Consider the following 19,827-nt stretch of genomic DNA (forward strand, 5'->3'; position numbering starts at 1 on the left):
CAGACAGACAGACAGACAGACAGACAGACAGACAGACAGGCAGGCAGATCGACAGACAGACATACAGACAGACAGACAGACAGACAGGCAGACAGACAGACAGGCAGGCAGGCAGATCGACAGACAGACAGGCAGACAGGCAGATAGATCTAAAGGGTAGCCTTCTGCAAGTCTTTAATAATTAATTAATTTGCCATTACTGCTTTAAACAAAGGGCTCAAATGGAGGACTGCACCTATCTAATTTCAGCCGTCTAACTGTATTGTATAATATTGTTAATTTTTATTATTTGTATTATTTGAATACATTCACCCCTGTTACAGTAAGCCATATGCCATAGTAGATTAGCGAACATGAGCTTTTGTGAAATGGTCAAGAGAACATTATAGTAATATTAAATTTATAAATAGCCTACATCTTATCTGAAAGACAACGTTTCCTCCTCCCCCGGCCCGAAATAGTAGCCTACCCAAGGCGTGGTAACGTCTACGTTGTGTCTACATGTGCTAGAAACCACAGTGAAAATACGTACACTCGAGCTGTCAGTCAGGAAGTGTCCCGCCTCTTCTTACGCTCGATTGGACATCGCAGCAACCGCTCTGCAAATGATTGGTTGACGCCGATGCCTGTCAGTTTTCAAGCGTTTCTCTGCTTCCTTGCCGCTGAACGACGTTTTGAAGGGGAAATGGGTTCAGGTTTCTTTGATAGGGACGAAAGGGATATGTAAATAATTTAAATGTCTCTGATATTTGGCAATATACATTAAGCGACTATCAACCAGCGTTCATGCCGTGTCCTTGCTCCTGAAATTTCGTCTGGATAACCTCCTGGATTCGTAAGACTGAAGTTTGAATCCTGTCCGCTCCTGTCTTTGTTAACGTAACGTTACAGTGATAGTGCAGGGGACGTCCGTAATAAAGTGCAGAATACAAGAAAGTACCATTGACATGAATCGCTTGAAATTTTAACAACTTGTTTACTGGTCTTTACAGTCCTGATAAATGTCTTGCTACCAGGCGATGAAAAGCAGAGGGTCACAGTCTGGTTTGTGCGAACAAAGGATATGTTAACTTGACTGAAACAGATCAATGTGTGTGTTATCAATAGCGCGTTTTCCAAAAGCGGAAATTCTGGACTTAATATGTAGAAGTGGCCATTAATGTGGCTAGAGTTAGAAAATCATACGGAAGAAGATGGCAGCAACTAAAGGCAAAGCTGGACTACATAATGAAAGCCGTTCTGGTCGGGATAGTGGCAGGACAGACGCAGGCAGTCCCACGTTATCCGCAGGGGCCGCATCCCTGACCACCCTCAGGACCTACACACTAGATGACCTGGACACTATTGCCACTGTTGGTAAGCAAGTCCTTCGGGATCAAATTAAAACACCTTTTAGTCACAAGTATTTCCTAAAATGTTTTTATATTCTCCAAAACACCCATGTTTGTCCCACTCCCACCAAGCGACTAGTATGTTTAATAGGCTATGGCATTTCAACGTTTAGTTCGTTTCAGCTGCCGTTTTGAAAGTGAGGCTCAGAAACCTCAGAAGCAAAGGTACATAACATGAGCAAACTGCTGAGTAAAACTATTAAAATTATCAGGAGTGCTTCCCTCCATATATCAATTATTTTCACATGCATCAGCTGAATGCTCAATACCCAAGTATACAACAGTACAACCTATTAAAACCATACAGTCTGTATGTCAATTTCTCTTAGCCTAGTTTTCATTTGCATTGACTATGACTTGAATACACCTCTTCAATGATGGACATGTTTTCATGATTCTGTACCAAAATTCAAATTGATGTTGATGATATCATAATGAAGGAAAGAGCCTAATTGAAGCATAAAGCAAATAAATTAGTACAGTACATTTATTAGAACGCATTAAATTAATCAAAGGGGACAGAGAACACATTTATAATTTTACAGTTAATAATAATGTTTCACAGTATTACTGTTTTTGCTCTTCAAAATCCTCTTCAAAATTCAACCCACAATGTTTCTTCTAGCCTACATTTTATAGACCAGTGTGCACTGTGCAGAATTTCTAATGGTTATGCAAATTGTAATGCACAATTTCCTTGTAATGTTACTACTTCTGATTTGCAATTTATGGTAGTCTTTAAAACTTAAGCCAATGAGAGAACTCAATGTCATGTAAAAATTCCTTCTTCTTTTCTTCCTCTTCCTTACGCCCCTGAAGACCTCACTATCTTAGTTCACTCACACCTCTAACACATTTTAATTATTTCCATTAAACGCCTTCTCTCCTCTCCTCTACTCCCACATTTGACAGTGAAAAGTTATTTAAATACACGATTTATTTATAATTCCATCTGATGAGTGAATCTCATGTGACCAAATTGTATCTGTTAATTGAATGCTCAGTTTAAAAACGACAAGCCGCTCTATTTATATTGAACTACATTGCAACAACATTTTACCTCCTTTCTGAGCACCAAGTGCTTCCTGGTTCTCATTAGCACCATGTGATTTCAGGCAGAAGCTGAAAGGATTATTACTCAAGCGATGGAACAAACATCATGACTAAGAGAACAGCCTACATCAGTCTAGTCTGCACTAACTTCACCATAGATGTTAAGTCATAGATGACAGTCATGTCACGTACATCTTGAACACATCTAATATTAGTCCTGCCATTCTTTTTAAGGCCTGTTATTAATATTTCTGGTGATATCTACCTCTTTTAGCTGGACTGTATGAAACTGAAAAGGACAGCTCATTGTTTAAGGGCCTCAGGGTGAGGAGGAGAACAGTTGAAGTCTAGGAAAAAAACCAGGTCAAGTCTGAATGTGTAACACAGGCATTTTGCACACGTGTCAGCATGTTTTGTTTTTGTTTTTCTGGTGTTTGCTGTTGTCACACTGTATTTTGGGGACAGCTGATAAATATTCCCCTTGTTCCCTTTTTTTTTTTTTTTTACTCTAATGGACACTCTCGGTCACTTTCGGTCAGAAAAAAAAGATAAGAAAAGCTACAACAGTTAAACGTCAGCTGTAAAGATGGCTAGACAAACTTTCACCGTGACCAGAGCTGATGCTAGAATAGAAAAATTGAATGTTTGTTCAGGATGAAATTGTGTTGGCCGAGAGGGCAGTTCTTTGCTGAAGAACATTATATGACTGGTTTCTTTTGCCCTGAACAGCATATTGAGTTCAGTTACCCAAATGTAATCACTGAAACAGTTTTTGGCTAAATGAAAACTTCAATTTTGGTTTTGGTAAATTTGCCTCTGAGTAGAAATGTGAGTTAATTGCAACTTTACATTTCACTATTTCTCATAAATTTTGTCTTGCAGTTGCAACATTGTATGTCCCACTATCACTTTATATCATATTTTAAACTTTAGCTCATATTTACCTTTTTGTTTATTTGTTTCATTCTGAAGCAGAAACAGTCTTCTATACCATACACTGAAATAGTACGTCAAAACTCCATATCAGTCCCTCAACCTTGAGAGGTTTCAGTTTCACGAGAATAGGCTTGTCATGCTGGAATCCTGTTGGAAGCTAATAGCAAGCCAGTGCAGGCTGGCAACAGTGAGGATTAGCCATCCTCTGTCCAGTGGCTTTGAAACCTTTTTTGCAGTTAGTTTTACACTGTAGATGAGAGAACTCAAAAACTTGAGACAACTAGATTAAAATCCTTTTTTAAAGTATACACAACTTATTAAAAAAAAAAAAAATCAGCTTAACATTTAATTTTCGGTTATGCTTTAATCAAAAATAAATAAACTCAAACAGTAATGTTTTTTACTTGTGGATCCAAGTTCAAAGATTGTGTATTTTAAGTTAAACTAAGCATTCACATTACATAATAGAGATGGAACATTTTCGTAGTTTTTCCTTACCCATCAGTTTTTAGAGTATGTTTGTTGAGCAAACTGAAAAGGTTATAAAGAGTTACTTCTATACACCAAAACAAGTTGTATTCTCATTGGAATTTAAGAGATTTCACCAAAGAACATTAATCACTGTAATGGTAACTCAAATAACACAAATATTACAACAAAATATAATCAAAAACACTACATGAAGCTAAACTTTTTTTTTTCTTTTTTTTTTTTTGTATTCTGGATAACAAATATTTGTGCCATCATAAGTCCCCAGCGACTTTGACCAGAAACATAATATTCAAGTTCATCATCAGTGATCGAACATCAGACACCAATATTAAAGGGATACTCCACCCCAAAATGAAAATTTTGTCATTAATCACTTACCCCAATGTTGTTCCGAACCTGTAAAAGCTTTGTTTGTCTTCAGAACACAATTTAAGATATTTTGGATGAAAACCGGGAGGCTTGTGACTGTCCCATACTGCCAAGTAAAATACACTGTCAAGGTCCAGAAAAGTATGAAAAGCATCTACAGAATAGTCCATCTGCCATCAGTGGTTCAACCGTAACGTTATGAAGTGACAAGGATACTTTTTGTACGAGAAGAAAACAAAAATAACAACTTTATTAAACAATTCATCTCCTCTGTCTCTCCCACATCACCATAGCGCCATTTTGGAAAACACCTGCTGAACGCAAACTGCGTACGCTCTTCTGTGTCAGCCTTCATAATCTTCATAAAGTTATGTGTCAGCCATCTGTGAACGCTTCATAATGTTTACGGTTGAACCTAGTGTTGTCACGGTACCAAAATTTCAGTATTCGGTACCAGTACCAGTGAAAAATCCACGGTTCTCGGTACCCTATTTCGGTACCAAAGCAAAACACAAAAACATGCTAATTAAAAAAAAAAATGAGTATACTTTCATTTAATCCAAACTGTGTACAGTATATTTAATTTTAAAGAGATTTAGAATTTTAAAGCCAAGAATAACAACTAAGTTAGTAAAAAAACAAACAAACCCAGAACTGCTTTTCTGACTGATATGACACAAACAATGTTAACCATTTGTACATTCTGTAACATATATTTTTAAAATTCACAATTAATTGAAAAGCCTCTGGTGTGTAAAAATAGGAAATATCATCATGTCATCCAGTTGTTTTACCCTAATAAAACTAATTCTAATGCTCATTATATTAGCGTTAGCCGAGCTTATGCTAATGATTAATTACTCTAATAACACAGTGTTCATTTCAATCAAATTAAAATATTTCACATTATTCAAAATAGAAGCTGTGTTTTCCACAGTGGCATATGCAAATTCATTCTCTGCCAGCAGGAGGTGCTTGTAGATCACACGAGAGAGAAGTTTCCCCAGTAACAGCTGTAATCAAATAAGCGCTGAGCCTGCGCTCACAAACGCTGCTCAGGCATTACAGGCAAGATTAAATGAAAATGACATCCATAATTTTCTGAAGACAGTTGGTTTTCTTCAGAAATACAGTGATATAAAAACCACCACACACCGGTTTTTAGACTTTTTCCGACGTTGACACGTGCAGCTAGCTCATGTTTATTCAAAGAAGTCAAAGCCTTTTGGAAAATCTGTTTTGTTGCGGTCAGTTTTGATATTTCTTGATGTATGGGAAACACTGTGAAACTTACCTGCTTGAACTCTTTAATTTGATCTGGGTGTCTGTCTTTAAAGTGTTTTGTTAGTTGGGCAGTGTTTTCCTCCTTTTGAGGTCGCCTCATCTCAGTGCTTTTATGAAAGAGAGCGCATCTGCGCACCTTTCGGATAGCCGCACCAAGAACCGGGTTGACCGGATACAGCGTTTTTTTTAGTACCGACTTGGTACCGAAGTACCAGGTCTTTTTGACAAAACTAGTTGAACCACTGATGGCAGATGGATGCTTTTTCATACTTTTCTGGACCTTGACAGTGTATTTACTTGAACCACATGGGAGTAATTGTTTAATAATAAAATGTTCATTTTGGGGTGGAGTATACCTTCAATATTAAAAGTTCTCACTATTTAATGTTCTAAGTTGCTCATAATAAATGGCCTAAAAATGAACTTTGTCTTATTATTTTTTATGTATTGTCCTTTTCTACATTTTAGATTGGTGAGCCTACCTTTAAATTACAGTTGTGTCTGACAAAATATAAGTTGGAATTTGTTTATTTATTTATTTATTTTTAGAGTGTGATTTTTTTTTTTTTTTTTTGTTTTTGTTGTTTAATATAAATATCTGATGTATCTTCGTCATCTTACATTCTCAGGCTACACCAGCTTGAACACAGAGTACAAATCCTTGTTCCTCACAGAATTATCAGAGCAGCCAGCCGTTTTTTTGGACCAGATATGTAAGTGCTATTTCCTAGAAACAACAATCTTTACTGTACAAGGAAATTGCTTTGTGGTTTAGGGTAAAATGTTTCTCATAGCATTTTAAGAGGCAATCTTCTGTATAAAAATGGTTAGCAGGCATCCAGCATCCAAAGTGTATACTGTAGCATTAGGCCGCCAGCATAAATAATCCAATTTGCAGAGCTTTTTGCGGGATGGTGGAGATTTACAGTCTATGACGAATGATTTAAACTCTGATCTGAATGCTCTTATCGTTGAATTGTCATTAAAATAATGAGGAAAGTAATTGGTCAGAACTCACTTTTTTCTTAGGTTTTGCTCTGATTTGATTCATGGCAGAAGAGACACTGAATGTGGATAATTCGGCACACGAGTTCTTTTGTTAACTAAGGGCAAATTCAGCTTGAAAACATCTAGAGATTTTAAAGCATTTGATATCACAGCAAGGCTAAATACAGCTCAGTGAAGGTTATCCCTGCCCACCAGTATAAAGTCAGATGTGATGTCAGACTATTACTAAAACATGGGTTTCCTAGTGAGATGCTGAAAATGTGCTTTACTAAGACTTGCTTTTTAAAAAAACCTTTACTGCCTTTATAAAGAACAGTTTTAGAAAATAATTTACCAAGAAGATCTTAAGCTGCACTTCAACTAATCTATTATTGATACCATTAATGACTCAGTTTAAGATATTAATTAATAATTCAGAATCAGTCGTCATAATCATGGTAATTGCATGTTAATGGTTAAACGATTGGGTAATTGAAAAGTAAATCTATTTTATTTGGCTATACCCAAAATCTAGATAAGAGGCATCTGCTGATACAAGAGTGATCTGACCACTTAGAAAATGGGAACTATATAAAATATAATGTTAATTATGGATATTTACTGAACTGTTTAATTCAAGCATGTTGAAGAAATGATGCCGTTGGGAAAAAAAAAGTTAAATATATATTAAATGCTTAGCAACAGCCTAAAAAAGGAGGAATGACTACTAAAACCTGGGAAAAACCTTTTTTTTTTTTTTTTTTTAGTTCCATTGCCTTGAAATCAATTTGCTTGAGATTGAGAAAAGTTAAAGAAAATGTGCTCAGCCAACTGAAGAGGACCCCAAACACCCAAAAAATCAAAGGTTTATCTTGCTTGAGAAGAGAAAAGAGGGGAGAAAACGAAAAGTGCAACACTCACTAGTGGTGGGCGATATGACCGAAATCTTATTTCACTGTATGAGAAATTTTATTTCAGAATAATGATATATATCTTGATATAGCTATTTTCTTTTTTAATTTTTTTGTTTAAAAAATAATAAAAATGAGCAAATTACAAACACAATAGAACAAATAAAAAAATATATATATTTCATTTATTCGGCTACAGTAGGGTTATTAAACGTGGTAAGAAATACTAGAGAGATTGAATAGTATTATCTAAGAATAGATTGAATGTGTATAAATAAAACACTCTTCACTGTATCAATCAGACATGAACTTATTCTTATTCTGAGTGCTTCAGCGGATTGAGTTCTTTTTCACTGCTTACTGCAATTCATAACCATCAAGTGCATCCCACTCTTTATTTCCTCATTCAGGCATGTTTCCTTATCACTCAAAGGTGTATATAACTTTTAAAGGGATAGATTCACCCAAAAATGAAAATTTGATGTTCATCTGCTAACCCCCAGGGCATCCAAGATGTAGGTAACTTTGTTTCTTCAGTAGAACACAAATGATGATTTTTAAAACCCAACCGTTGCAGTCTGTCAGTCGTATAATGCATGGCAATGGTAAACAAAAAATATATGAGGTAAAAAAAAACCAGGCACAGAAAAATCTAAAATTAAACCCTGTGGCTCATGACGATACATCTTTGATGTGTGGGAAGACAACAAAACGATTCCATCTGAACAGTACTGAACTGAAATAGGACTGGGCGAGATATTGCATGCGATTGTCATGCGCATTTAATAGACAGAGCCGTAGTTTCACTGACAAGCTCTACTTAATATCGCGTTTCATTATCGAAGGCGATTCATCTGTGATAATAACCGCGCGATATTGCGTAGCGATCTACCACTCTGTCTATTAAATGTCGCTTCTTTTGAAAGCAGGTGATGGTGATTTAGCGGTAATCAGGGAACCGGCTTTACTGACGAAATGTGCGTGACACACCGCATGTGATATACGCCCAGCCCTAAACTGAACAGTATTTCATATAGTTTTTTTACCTATGATTCACCCGCATTGTCCGAACTGTTAGAACTCTTGTGAACGGCTCGTTCACAGCAGCAGGCGCGGGAGGCATCTTCTTCTTGCTTGCTTGCTTTATAGCGGATCGCAGACTTATAAGTGCATTGCCACCACCTATCTCTCAAATGGACCATTGACACTCCTATTTGAGATTGTAGATAGTGTCCATGAAAAAAATCAATAATTTTGCCACCATTCTACTGGTGGTTTAGTCATATTTTAAAAAGTATCACTGCATTTTCACAACATTTATTTGTATGTTTAAAAATATATAAAACATTAATCTTATACAATTATTAATGCATTTGAAATGCATTTGCGGTGTAAATGCATTTATGACACCTCAGCTTCATGAAACAGTCTGTGTAAATACATCGAATGCCACTTCAGATGCAGCTTCTTCTTCTGTTTCCTGCAGTGAAAACAAAGATGCAGTTTGTTGTGGGATACTGATTTTAATTTTTTTTTTTCATGAATGGTAACACCTCTACATTTGCTTCCTAATTGTAACTGAATTAATTGAAACAATGTTAAACAAGAATTTGGTGTAAAAAATGACACATAAATGTTTGACAAAGTTTGTTGATCCTTTTAAGAATATCACTATCGTGTAATTAAGCCATGGCACCGTTCTTGATCATAAAAAAAAAAATTCCATTGCACACCACTAAGTACTAAAAAAATAGCAAAATTGAGCAAACATGCAATTGCTTTAAATGGCAATATTAAAAACTGAATATTATATTAAAAGGAGTATTCACATGGTATTGTGAAACTTGAAAGGTACCCTTATGTTGTTGGTGATGATAAAACAACAAAATCAAATTTACCTATCGATCGCTGTCTGGCGGAAACAATGTATTTCCAAAAGCATTACCACTTTCAGGAATGTAACAAGTTGTAAAAAAGATGTTTATATATATATATATATATATATTATATATAATTAAACAGCGTAATCAGAGTTGGGTATTGTGCCTTTAATATAGGATTCAGACACTTTTATAGGCCTATTGATCAGAGGTTTGGTGTGACCAGCAAAGCAATGAAATGGCAATAGGTGTTTTTGTCCGTCATTAGAACGGCCGCATGTGAGGCAGTGTATTGCATTGCATTACATTTGTCTTACAGGTTGTAAAGTTTATTGTAGCTTTTTTTTGTTGCTGTTGTCGAATACTTTTGGCCCAAAATGTTGATATAGCCTAAAAGATGAAGCGTATGCACAGGATATATAAAACACAGCTCCTCTACGCTCTTCAAAAACACCTGCAAAAAAATTAAAAAATAAATTAAACATAAAATAAAATAAATCATTTCCTTAATAGACCAGTGTTTCTTGAGTACAGAGAAACACTGTACCTATCCAAACGTCAGTTCTTTTTCTTTACCTTGCATCACTAACGGGCAAGACTCTGTCTCCAGACTGGTAGTTACCTCGTTTCGCCTGACAGTTTGAGATCCATTGGCCTTATGAGGTTACTCACAAGCTCTTTTGAATGCTTTTCATTGGTTGTAAATATTTATAAACCCACAAACGGATGTAAAGATGACCAATAGCATTGAGTTAAAATAATAATAATAAAGTTAGGTCTATTAACATTGTAATGATTTTATTTCCACAGTTATTTCAAACAACGAATAAATATAGAGATAGAGAAGAACACAACATAGCGAGCAATAGACGATAGAGCAACATACAACATAGCTTTTTGAAAACTCCGAATCAGTTTAAACACCACTGTGTTCACAAAATGATTCACTGTTTTCAAGTGCTCCAATCAGATCAATCACGAATCACAAATTCATTTGATTCAGATATGGGACTTCAAACTATGTATCACGAATCTTGATTCATTTGATTCAGAGTCGGGAGGATGTTTCTTTTAGTCCACTGGGTTCGCGGAGGATGTTTTTTTCGATCTCCCCCCCCCAACCCGGCAAATCGCACCCTGGATCATCATGATATATAATAAGATTTTTTTAGCACAGGGGTTGGGAAACACTGCGATGTACACCACTCCTTTCAATTCAAGTCTAATTTTTGGTCGTTCATATCACGCTCATTTGAATCGATTGAGGTTTACATGAAGGCTTTTCAATCTGATCGAGTTCATCAGTTAAGGTATGTATGTTGTTGCTCAGCTGAATAAGATTTTCCCTTAAACAGGCAGAAACATGATCTAATAATGTGTCATCAAGTGTCTTGCTTCACATGTTACCAGTCCCGTTTCCGTCCGCTTCTGCACGAGCTCAGGCATGTGTTTTCCTTCCATGCTTGTATACCCATGTCACTCAGGGGGCTCCTGAAACAAAAAAAGATTTCATTTGTGTGAGGTAACTGGTGTTTAAATGCCAGCATTCCCTGTCAGTTAGACCATCGTATCGTATAAGCTTGTAACCTCATCAGTGGCAACTGTCACGGAAATGTTAGGTTGCCTGAAACCTCCTACCCTGTTCAAAAAGAGACGATAGTGGGGAGCTCTAGTGCTTATTCAGTACCCAACATTAAGCAATTTTGCTTCTAATTTGTTTTTTCTCCTTTTCTTGTTTTCTTGAAATCTAACACTGTCATATGACATTTACTCTCCGCATTTTTTTACTGCACACTGCAGAGTCCAGGAGTCTCATTACTAATTTAAATTAATAAAAAAATAGGTTATTAATCTTAGATCGTAACCTTTTATTAGAACAGACAGATTTTTTTTTTCTTTTCCCCCAGCACTTTCATTATTAAATATATTTTAGAAAAGGTTTAATATGTGGAATTTTTTATTCACATATCAAACTGAAAGATCTCACACTAAAAGACTACTTTTGTGAGACGTGTAATTGTATTAAGGGTTGTTGTTGGTTGTTTTAGATTGTTTTATTGTTAGCATTATTATATCACCTATCTTAAAAAAAAAACAAAAACATTTTAATATCGTTTTTGACTGAAATGAAAGTATTCACTTACACTAAGGGCGGTCATGATTCCACCATTACTTTCACGCGAGTCAAGTACACTATTTAAAAAATCCTCAACCTGTGTTTAATTACGGCAAAATACCATAAATGGGCACATTCCACAGACGAGAATCCTGAAATCATTATTAGACCATTTTCCTAACGGCTATCGTCACATGAATATTTTCTAAAAACTTAAACATCACAATAACAATCATGGCCAAATAATTAAGATTCAGTGGACATTTAAGTGTAAATTTGGGTTAGGTCAATATTAAACAGGCTTGAGTCTTGCACTGTAAAATGTTTCTCTGCAAGGCATGTTGGATATAATACATAATGTATTACAGTATTTAGCCGATTTTTAAATGTGTTTGTTTCGAATAAAACCATATACAATTATTTGCTTTTTGATACATTTTATTATGATAGTATAGATTTAACGATCGTATTAGTGCCTCATTGCTATTATATCTGTATGTTTTTAATCATTGTCAAAAAAAAATCAAATTACTCATGAATTTCAAAAAAAGGAAGAGTAACAAAATAATTTTACAGTAATACCTCGATTAACCAAAATCTTGTTAGGTCGACCGCCCTAAGTAACAATCTGAATTCACGACACTACAACACATTTGCACACAACACACACACAGCACAACACACAGATATTATAGCTATATAGTTATCTAATAATTATATATATATATATATATCACTACACAGTGGTGAAACACGTGTTGCCCCCCCCACCCCATTTTTTCCGTTTTTGCAATTGTTGTCACACTTTAATTTTTCAGAATCATCAAACAGTTTAATTATTAGTCCACCCGCAAGTAAAACACCACACTTCCCCGTTGTAAATGAAGAGTTTTATTAATTTAATGGAACACAAAATCCCAACTACATGGCCCTGTTGTGGAAAGAAAGTGTTTGCCCCGCCTGTTAAAACTGTGGTTTTATTACAACCCCGAGGGCCATTTTCTCTAGCCACACCCAAGCCCTGATTACTGCACAACCTGTTCGCAATCAATAAATCTCTTAAAATAGGACCTGCCTTGACAAAGGGAAATAGACCAAAAGAGTCTCAAAAGCTAGACATCACTGCAGAGATCCAAAGAAATTCAGAAAAACAAATGAGAAATAAATTAATTGAGATTCTATCAGTCTGGAAAAGATTATAAAGCATTTCTAAAGCTTTGGGACTCCAGCGAGCCACAGTGAGAGACATTATTCACAAATGCAAAAACACATGGACATAATGGAGAACCTTGGTGGTCTGGGGCTGGTTTTTCTGCCTTCAGGACCTAGAAGATTTGCTGTGATAAATGGAACCATGAAGTTCTGCTGTTTACCAAAAAATCTGAAGGAGAATCTCCGGCCATCTGTTTGTGTGACCTCAAGCTGAAACGAACTTGGGGTTCTGCAGCAGGACATTGATCCAAAAGACACCAGCAAGTCCACCTCTGAATGGCTGAAGAAAAACTAAATGAAGCCTTTGGAGTGGCCTAGTCAAAGTCCTGACCTGAATCCTATTGAGATGCTGTAGGATTGACCTTAAAAAGGCAGATCATGCTCGAAAACCCTCCAATGTGGCTGAATTACAACAATTGTTCACTTGTGTTACTCTCTTACATAATATTGGAAATTTGTTTTAATGATCTGAAACATTAAAGTGTGACAAACATGCAAAAAAAAAAAAAAAAAAATACAAATCAGTAAGGGGGCCAACATTTTTTCACACCACTAAATATATAACAGGTGGAGTCTCAATAAATTAGAATGTCATGGAAAAAGTTCATTTATTTCAGTAATTCAATCTCAAATTGTGAACGCGTGTATTAAATAAATTTCAATGCACACAGACTGAAGTAGTTTAAGTCTTTTGGTTCTTTTAATTGTGATGATTTAGGCTCACATTTAACAAAATCCCCACCAATCACTATCTCAACAAATTAGAATACTTCATAAGACCAAAAAAAAAAACATTTTTAGTGAATTGTTGGCCTTCTGAAAAGTATGTTCATTTACTGTACATGTACTCAATACTTGGTAGGGGATTCTTTTGCTTTAATTACTGCCTGAATTCGGTGTGGCATGGAGGTGATCAGTTTGTGGCACTGCTGAGGTGGTATGGAAGCCCAGGTTTCTGTGACAGTGGCCTTCAGTTCATTCTGCATTTTTGGGTCTTCTTGTTTCTCATTTTTCCTCTGGACGATAATCTATAGGGTTCAGGTCTGGTTTGCTGGCCAGTCAAAGAACACCACACCATGGTCTTTAACCAACTTTGTGCTTTTGGCACCCAGTGTGGTCAGGTGCCAAACTCCTGTAGGAAAATGAAATCAGCATCTTCAAAAGCTGGTCAGCAGAAGGAAGCATGAGTGCTCCAACATTTTCTTTCCTCGTAATGCTGCGGTTCCCTTCTCGGTTGGTTGTGCATCTTTTTCTTCCGCATTTATCCTTCAACTCAACTTTCCGTTAACATGCTTGGGATACAGCACTCTGTGAACAGCCAGCTTCTTTGGCAATGAATGTTTGTGTCTTACCCTCCTTGTGAAGGGTGTCAGTGATTGTCTTCTGGACAACTGTATGATCAGCAGTCTTCCCCATGGTTGTGTAGCCTAGTGAAACAAAATGAGAGACCATTTTGAAGGCTCAGGAAACTTTTGCAGGTGTTTTGAGTAGGGCTCTGTGATATGGACAAAAAAACCTATCACTATGTTTTTGAGCATTTATGGCATTGTTTCGATTTAACATTCACTATTGTGACACATCCCATGACATGACTTGACAGGCATAAATGGCATTCAGTATAAATTGGAAACAATTGGCCAAAAGAAACCAATGAGAGCGTTATCAAAAAGTTGTAACATGCCTCTAAAACAGACATAAGTCAAAAGAAATCACTAATTAAGATGTCCACACAAAATGTCTAGACAATACTGCAAAAAGAAATAAATCAAATAACTAAAATACAAATAAATCCGGTGGTCAGGGCTTGTTGTATTTTTGTGTTTTGCCAGGCATTGGTCATAGATCCTCATTTAAGCGGTGCCAATAAGGTGCTGAAATCTATTGATTGCCCGCAGGTTCCCACGTACTCCTTTTTGCAGTGCGTATACCGTATGTGTAATCCGTGCAGAGCAGCAGTCGAGAGCGCGTTATTGTCACGGGAAAGCACATTAAAAGAAAGCGCGAGCGCGAAGCTCGCCCGCTCGCACGCAAGATTTTTCTTTCCTTTGTCCACTAAAACAGACACGCGTCCTCGGATAATTACACTGCTCTCTCATACGGGGAGAGTGCGCCGCAACATAAAACGTGCTCCTCTCACGCACGCTCACTCACGCTCACTCACAACTCTCGTCTATGCTCATGCGCTAGCTCTTCATTCTTTTCGCACATTTTCACTTTTCTAACCCTTTTCTGTTCACATCTTTTAACCGTGTGCAGTGTTAACGTTCTAATCCATTAAAATGGGCTCCTGAAAAAATACGCATCACAGACAGAGTGTGAAACCTGGAGTTAGGCATACAAATCCTCAGTCTGTTCTGTTCTCGTCCCGCGCTCCATTAGGTCGCGCTGCATTCTGATTGGATCGGATAACATACTGCGGAGGTCGGTGGCCCGTGGAAAATCATGTTATAAAGCGATTTAGAAATCGCGCAAGCTCAAATCGTGATTTTATTACGATTTCGATTAATCGCACAGCCCTAGTTTTGAGTTGATTAGCTGATTGGCATGTCCCCCATATTCTAATTTGTTGAGATAGTGAATTGTTGGGTTAAAAGAAACCAAGACTTAAACTACTTCAGGTCTGTGTGCATTGAATTTATTTAAATACACGAGTTTCACATTTGAGTTTGAATTACGTGAAATAAATGAACTTTCCCACACGACGATTCTAATTTTATTGAGATGCACCTCTATGATATATATATATATAGATATTCTCATATATATACTATATATAGATATATATATATATACTATATATGCATATATATATGAGACCTTTGGTAAATTATGTGAAAGAATTGGTTGCTCTGCATTTATCCCATCTAAGGTGCGCACACCACACACAGCAGTGAACAGGTGAGCAGTTGGGGGTTCGGTGCCTTGGTTTAAGGACCCTCAGGTCAGTGTATTGAAGGTGGGAAGAGAGTGCTGTACCTTACCTTACAGTTATAGAGTCATACTCTTTAACTCTTTAGCCCACGACTTCCCCAGAGAGATATTTACACCTTATAAGAACAAGATATATAACGGTAGCATCATTCCAAAATTTCAGGGGTTTTTTTGTTCTGTCACAGAGTGGTAAAAGGTCTTTCTCAAGCCAAAGTTGTGTATTAAAACATACAACACAAGCTCCTCTCTTTCAGTATCTAAATGGCTCCTGATCCCTTCATGCCCCTTAAACCCAACAACTGCCACTGCCACAACTGTGCTTTTCTGCCTTTGACCTGAGTGCTAATACCTGCAGAGTTCACACCATCTCTTAGCGTATACATTCGGGGCATGTCTGTCAGTGTTTTTTTTTTCTTTTTCTTTTTTTCACAATCCTACAAAAACAGGAAAGGCTCGAAATCTTTGCAAATGTAAGACAAATTAACAACTGAAAAGGTGTCCTTTTATTATTTCTCAGACAAAATGCTGCATAGTTATTTGTGAAATTTGAAATGTTAAATAATAAAACTAACTTGAAATTTTAAAACAAATGCCAAATCAAAAAAATAAAAATAATAATAAAATTATACAACTAAAAGAAATCAAACAAAAAGGGTTTTGTCTGTGCTTCTTCTTTCAGACAAATCCAGTAAGATTTATATTAAAAATTGTGTTATTCCTGGCTATTCTGAGCTCTATCATTGCAGTCAGCAGGTGTTGCAATTGAACAGTCCACAGGGTCATCAAATAAAGCATGTGCATGTGCAAATTGATTCATAATGAGTGCTTTTTTTACCTCAAAAAAATTTGAGTGCCTACTCTCAGATAAATGAGGCTTACAATACAATCAGATGCAAATTAAAAAACCAAACCAGTCCTAAATGAAAGAAAAAAAGTTGACAAAAAAGATGAATCCAATCTTTGGGTGTATAATAGTAGCATAATGAGTGACATATACTAGAATTTTTGTGAGGGTGAGGCCAACGACGGTTCCATGTTTTGGCCCAGGCCCACCACAAGTGGTAAAAAAAAAAAAAACCAATGAGAAAACTAGTATAAACCTTGGTGAGACACAGTCGCTAAATTTTAGTCCAATGCGATAAGCATTTAACTAGTATTTATTGGGAAAAATAAAATCTTCATGGGGCAACAAAGACCCGAACACCACCTGAGGGTGTAAAGTCTTCTGCCCCGTTTAAGACCGAACGGCACCGATCCAATATAATAATGCACAAAGATTTCTTTCTTCCAACGTATACATTCACTTAGACATATCCGAATGTGTTTACCCGGAGAATACTATGCAAGACTATTATTTTGAGATAATTTAATGTGTGGTATGTGTTCCATATTACATCAAAGGGATGACGCGAAAGAGGAATCATTCTGTGTACAGCTCATTGTCTTTGGGCGCTTCTGTGGCGCGCTTTGACTGAGTGCCGCTCAAGCCTGCATGCGTGCCAATGGTTTAAAACGCTTTGAATGTTTTAATCGCAACGATCTTGACACAAAGTGCAAATGAATCAAACGCTCCTTTCACACCCCACAAGTGTGAACAACGCGAATCAGTGTAGGAAGTTTACATCACGATTCACAATAGCCCATCTGGGCAGGCATGTGATACATTATGGTATCCCGACTGGAAACACAATACCCCTGGACATTGAGGCTGAGCGATTTTGCAGCCTACTATAGGTACATGTTGGGTTTAATCAAGGACTAGTTAACAATATTTAGTGTGATGCCTAAAGAGCATAATAATAGATTTTTTGTCTCAAATACGCATTGAGTTTTTCTCTGTTTGGGTTTGTTGCCGGTCCAGGCTTTGTACAGGGCTCCGAGTAGACGGATAACCTGTACTTTGGGTGGGTGGTTCACTTAGTTGGCCACCCTGCTCTTTCATCTGAAGAGTTCTTTCTCTTTGCCATTGATACATATGTGTGTAGCACAAGAGTCTATTACCCACTTCGTGCATCCTGTGCATCTTTGAGAGTTTTACTCTTCCATTCCTTGAGTGCATTCATCTGTGGACAACGTGTTGACTTTGTGGAGAGCCTAAACCTAAACCAGGGCTTCTGTACTTTCTCCGAAAACCCTTTCAATTAGGATAACATGGTCATCACAAAATCATTGATCGCGTTTGATGTTTCCTTGGACATTGTGTATGATGACTTAAGATAGTTCAACAAAAATGAAAATTTTGCTTAATTACTCAAGACCTCATGTCTTGTCCAACCCGTAAGACCTCCGATCCATCTGCGGAACACAACAGTTAAATTATTTTTGATTGAATCTTACAAACTCCTGACCCTACCCATGATGACAGCAAGGGTACTACCCAATAGTGTCCCAATAACAGTAGCAGAGATCGTTAAAATAATCATGTGACTCAGGGATTCACCCGTCAAATTATGAAGCTCAGAATCACTTTTTTGTGCACAAAAGAAAAAAGAAAGAAAAACTACTTTTTCAACAATTCATCTCCTCTGAATGGGTGTGTTGATGCCGGAGGATATGAATTGTTAAATAAAAGCGTTTTTTTTTATTTTTTTTTTTTCTTTAGAACACAAAAGTACTTCTTGTACTTCGTAATATTACGGTGACACCCCTGGATTGTACATTGAATTATTTTTATATTTACATCATCGTCCCCCTTTGCTATTTTTGTCTGGATGTTGATCGTGGTACGACACCCTTGCTGTTCTATGGGGAGGGTCAAGAGATTGTAGATGTCCTCAAAAATATCTTAATTTGTTCTTCACGAGAGGATGGAACGGTGTCTTACCCGGGTTTGGAACGACCATGGTGTGGGTGATAAATTAATGACGAGAAGTTTCCATTTTTGGGTGAACTCTAACCCTTTAAGTGTCCATAGATGGTGGGTTCACTGTGGAGAAGAAAGTATTTTTACATGGATTTCATGGATTGTAGGGCCATCTCGCTTATGTCAATATTTTCCATTGTGTTTTTGTCAGGTACAGGAACCTTTAGGAAGGTTTTTTCTGGTTTAAGATACACAAGACAAGAGGTTTTCTTGTGCCAGCATGAAAGCCCAAATCCCGATGTGATTCGGCCTGGAAGCATGAGGCAACAGTACAAATGAAAGAGAGTTTCTGACGGGGTGGAACCATCCTTTCCCTTGGTCGACGTAGTGAACGCTACACAAAGATTAGTCATATAGGTGCTACAGCAGAAATGTATAATCTCAGTAAAAAATACATAAGTTATATCTGTATAAAGCATTTTCAACATACTTAACCAAAAATATCAATGGATCGACATGTGTTGTTTTGACCTTCTAGCAATCTCTTACATTTTAGTTTCTGAAATTCCCAGATCTTGATAATTTTTTTATGAAATATTTTTTACTACCAGCCACCTCATTTTTCAATGCAAAGAATAAGTCATGGATTTCGCTGGGTATGTTGAGGATTCGCGCTTCTTAGTCGCATGTAGGAAAATAACGAGAAGAATGACAAAATTGCACGTAAAATGGAAACTGTTCTGCTGCTACAACTAACCAATAGTGTTTTAATAATTAAGACAAAGAATAAGATATGGGCAAAGAACACGCCAGTTCGAATATCAAGCAGAAGAGGAATAGCTATTTTTGTAACAGGCTAAACAAAACTTAGCGCTGGAAGCCAAATGAAAACCGGAAATCATATGGAATATATAATATTTATAAATCTAGTACTAAATATCTAAAATCTATACTAGAGGACCCGATCCGTTAGCACCCCTTCAACAAAAAAAAAGAGACGAGAACGAACGCGAGCGTTTTCCTTAATGTATTATTTTGCTTATATTTATTTATGTTATTGTTTTGACGTGGTTCACCATGTTCCTTGAACCGCCCGAGAAATAATGAGTATTACTAAGAGTTGGCTGTTTACACTGGGTCGATTTGCTGTGGTTCGATATGGCTCTAATACCAATTTTGCCAAAAATCTGAGTATGTGCCTTATACCGCTATTGATCCGATCGCGCGCAGTTATTTTATTTTTAAAGTCAGTGTAAGAAGTTTACTATGCCCCATCAGTGCTTTCGGGGATATCATCTTGTTTTGGTATGTATCCCCATCTTACATAAATATAGACTAACTGATCATTATACAAGGGATAACCAACAACTATCAACTAGTAATTCAATTCTATTACCAATATCAACTTTATTGTATTGAAATCACTTATTAGATTACTATTAATTATTTACACCATCTTCTA

General features: G+C 36.7%; 1 pseudogene; it reads left to right on the forward strand.

Moving 5' to 3' along the window:
- The first annotated feature begins 625 nt into the window (after positions 1 to 625).
- The window catches only part of LOC109094390, a 48,225-nt pseudogene continuing 29,023 nt past the window's right edge, over positions 626 to 19,827 (forward strand).

Source organism: Cyprinus carpio, chromosome A1 (genome assembly GCF_018340385.1).
Source record: "Cyprinus carpio isolate SPL01 chromosome A1, ASM1834038v1, whole genome shotgun sequence".
NCBI classification, from domain to species: domain Eukaryota; kingdom Metazoa; phylum Chordata; class Actinopteri; order Cypriniformes; family Cyprinidae; genus Cyprinus; species Cyprinus carpio.